This window comes from Carlito syrichta, unplaced genomic scaffold (assembly GCF_000164805.1).
Source record: "Carlito syrichta isolate Samal-C Ts95f unplaced genomic scaffold, Tarsius_syrichta-2.0.1 Scaffold303652, whole genome shotgun sequence".
NCBI classification, from domain to species: domain Eukaryota; kingdom Metazoa; phylum Chordata; class Mammalia; order Primates; family Tarsiidae; genus Carlito; species Carlito syrichta.
In genome coordinates this window covers 230,144-234,554 of record NW_007247748.1, presented here as the reverse complement: position 1 = coordinate 234,554, position 4,411 = coordinate 230,144, and positions in this window count along the sequence as shown.

The window sequence follows — 4,411 nt, the reverse complement described above, 5'->3', positions numbered from 1 at the left end:
CCTGCAGACCAAATATGACAGGATGGGGAGTCTAATATACCCCTAAGGTAAGACAGTTCGTTATGAACTGAATTATGTTCTCCCCAAATTCTTATGTTGATGTCCTAACCCCCAATGTGACTATCTTTGGAGATAAGAACTTTAGGGAGCTAATTAAAATTAAGCAAGGTCATAAGGGTGGGGCTGGTGAACTTATAAGAAGAGGAAGAAGTCGGGCATGGTGGCTCAAGCCTGTAATCCCAGCACTTTGGGAGGCCAAAGACCTTGTCTCTACAATAAATAATAATAATGAAAAACTATCTGGGCATGGCAGCACGTGCCTGTAGTTCCAGCTACTTGGAAGGCAGAGGTGGAAGGATGCCTTGAGCCCAGTAGGTCAAGGCTGCGGTGGCCGTGAGCATGCCACTGCACTCCAGCCTGGACAACAGAGTGAGATTCCAACTTAAAAAAAAAAAAAGAAGAGGAAGATACACCAGAGATGTCTCTGCACATATGCATAGAGCAAAGGCCATGTGAGGACATAGCCAAAAAGTGGCTGCCTGCAAACCAAGGAGAGAAACCTCACTAGAAATAAAATCTACTGGCATGTCTGTCTAGGACTTGTGAAAAAATACATTTCTGTTGCTTAAACCACCCAGTCTGTGGTATTTTGTCATGGCAATCCGAGCAGACTAATTCAAGGGTATTGCAGGCCTTGGCAGCTGAAAGAAAACTGCTTCTGGTAACCTTTATTAACAGTCATTGAGGAAAAAGCATTTGCCAGATTGATAGCTGAAAACCAGAGGCCAAGAAGTGTGTTAATTTACTCAAGCAACAAAACCACATCTGTAATAGCAGTTGTAATTGAAGTGACCACCGGTTAAGTCTCCAGGGTCATTCTCCTAGATCCATCTTTCTTCTGCACAGGCCAAATAGGTTACTTGAATGGGAATGTTTTGGAAATCACTAATCCCACTTTGTTCAAGTCCTTGGAGATGGCATTAATTTCTGCAATCTTGCCAGGAATGGGATATTGCTTCTGGTTTGTTATTTTCCTAGGAAGAGGCAGTTTTAGTGGCTTCCTCTTGGCCTTTTCTATTACAAGAGCTCTCACTCCACAGGTCAGGGAACCAGTGGGGGATTCTGCCAGCTTCTGAGTGTCTACCTCAGTTATTTCTGGAACTGGGGAAACAACCACAAAATGGGTTTGGGGACCCACTGGCCCACTGTGAGACAGACTTGCATAAGCCACTACTCAAATGGTGACCACAGTGACATTTTGGGTCTCCTGGGTCCATGTCAATACATTCAGCCTGATTCTATTCTATGTTCCTCCCATCGTTATCCCACACCCTAAAACCCATTCCCACACATATCCATCAGATTTCTGTCTATGTAAGTTTAAAAAACGCAGGCAGTTCTTTTAGAACATAATGTATCTCCTCATGGGTCACACTCTGCAGCTCACCTTTTGAGGCCTGCAGGGACTTGAGTCTCGTTATAGTTCTAGAAGCAAAGAGAAGTGTCTAGCAGAGGTTCTGAGGAGAATCAGCGATGTCTCGTAAGGCAAATATCTCAGAAGAGGCCATTATAGGCTCCTCAAGGGGTAGCATGGTTAACATCCTCAGATGAATGTTGCAAAGAATCCACAGAATTTAGGGGTTCAAAGCCTCCCATAGGTTCCCACTCAAATGAGCAGGACCTTGCTTCTTCCCCATCCCTGCCTTTACTTTACAGCAGCGGTTCCCTGAGAGGTTGGGAATTCAATTTGCGTTGTAATCCAACTGCGTGCAGGACAAGAGTCCGGATTTGGCTTTCAGAAATCTCTGCACTGTGGCTATAGGAGATCAGGACCTTTTTCCCAGGATAGACATGGAAACTTTTCAGTCTGCTCTGTGGTGGTTGAGCTGGGAATTTGAAGCTGAGTTCATCTTTTTCTCTCCGTACCTTGTCAAGCATAATTAAGAGCAACACTATTTTCTGCTCAATTTGGCTGTGAACCCAAATGTGCTCTGAAAATTAAAGTCTGTTTTAAAAAATCCAGTGTCACCTATTCAACAGTTCATCCCCCCACTCCGATAATTTCTGGCAACCACTGATCTATTTACTGTCTGTATTTAAACTCTGTTAACAAAAACTTTTAAACAAAAATATTTAATAAGTTTTGGCGTCTTTATAGACTGATTCGACTTTTTTTTTTTTTTTTGAGTTGGAGTCTCACTCTGTCGCCCAGGCTGGAGTGCAGTGGCCGCTCCCGGCCACTGCAGCCTCGACCTGCTGGGCTCCGGCGATCCTTCCGCCTCAGCCTTCCAAGTAGCCAGAATTATAGGCATGCGCTACCACGCCCGGCTGATTTTTTGATTTATTGTAGAGATGAGGTCTCCTCTGCCCAGGCGGGTCTCAAACCCGTGGGCTCAGGCAATTCACTCACCTCAGCCTTCCAAAGGTGCGGGATTACAGGCTGAGCCACTGAGCCCGGCTTGATTCGACTTTTATAGTGAGTGCTTTCTTTGGAAATGAGTGTCTTTGCCCTCAAAGTTACAGGTGTTATCAGTGATCATATCTGCAACTCTGGAACTTGGGCTCTACCTCCTAAGGTAACAACAATGGTTTTTTTTTAGTTGAAAAGGGCCAGGTCATCCCCCCACCTCTTCTTGCAGGTTCCATCCATGAGGGGGAGCTGGGACTAATTATTTTGAAAACTTTCCACCCTGCTAATCTTATCATGCCTCACATCCTTGTCAGCCCTGGCAAAAACCTAAAGTTTAAGTCCCCTTTGTAGTCTCATTTTAAAATTTCTTTCTGTACCTTCACTCCCCTAACTCGACCTTCCACTCTTTCTCATGCAACCTAACTTTACCACTATGTACTCTAGAACAGGGGTCCCCAACTGGGCTGTGTAACAAGAGGTAAGTGGCAGGTAAGTGAGCGAAGCTTCATCTGTATTTACAGCAGCTCCCCATTGCTCTGCACTCCATTTCCTGTCAGATCAGAGCTGACAAGCCTGCCTCCATTTCCAACATTTTATCTTTGTGAAGCAGGGTTTTCTGCAGTGACAGCCAAAACAAGATTATAGAGTGAACTGGACGTAAGCAACACACTTCGAGTGTTACTGTCTCCCATCACCACCAGACGGGACCATCTAGTTGCAGGAAAAAAAGCTCAGGGTTCCCACTGATCCTGCATTATGGTGAGCTGTGTAATTATTTAATCACATACTACAGTGTAATAGTAATAGAAATAAAGTGCACAATAAGTTTAATGTGCTTGACTTATCCCGAAATCATCTCCCACCCCATCTGTGGAAAATTGTTTTCCATGAAACTGGTCCCTGATGCCAAAAGGATACTTTCCAGAATGCCTTTTCCTGATCAATAAAATTACCTAAATCCTTGACTACTTTGAAGACTGTTCCTCTAAATCCTGGTTTTGATGGAATCCTTGATCTGAGGACTCTTATTCACAGGCTCCTCTCCCCAAGGATTTTCTGCTGATTTCACTTATTTCTCCAGTGAGAATGCTGGCTCCAGGCTACTAAATCTTCCAATTCACTTCAGCTCCTTCCTTCCCCTGGGTGACTTTCTGTTTCTACTTAGAGAACCTTCTAATTGTTAATACTTTATTTCCTTGCCCCCAGCTTGGTTCTTATCACTCCAAGCCTGCCCTACCTATGAAACCTTTAAACGTTTTAACCACTACTTCCGATCTTTTCCTCTTCCTTTTTGACCTCCATCATGCCTCCCCTTCTTCCTCTCAACTCCATCCCTCCAGCCTTCATTTTTTGGCTACCAAGCCTAGACTCCCTAAGTCATCTCCTAAGGTGCTCCTCCAGCCATCCTTGCCCCTTCACCGAGATGACGTCGGCGTGCATGGGGTGCCGTTGCTCCATGAGTGCTTGATTTTGCTGCAGCAAAGAATTTCAGAGCAAGTCTGAAGTCCTGAAGTTTATTAGAAAGGAAGACCAGTTCAAGAGAACACGGGTGCCTTAAAGGACACACGCTTGCCTTTAACAAGAAGCTTTCCATCATGTTTACAACGATGTTTAAGCAAACTATCCCATAAGCTAAGACTGGAGGGCTGCAGGTCGATAAGAAGACACTTAACCACCTAGTTCAGAGTTATCTAAAGCAGACCCAAGGAAATCTGCGCCGCCCCACCGAAGCCACGTGCCTCGTTAGCTCCGCCCACCGCGGTCAGCGTAGAGCAGCTCCCTCCCCACTCGCCGCGCACCTCGCACGTGGTCGGGGGACGATATGGCCAAAAGCCGACCCAAGACGACTCAGGGGTGTAAAAGCGCGTGGCGTTCTCAGTTTTCTCATTTTTCTTAATTCCCTCCCTTTATCAACGAGCTCTCACTACGTCCATCACAGCACAAATAAGCACCGTGTTCAAGAGTAGCGCGCCTGAACCGCGGGCCACGACGGGCCGGGAG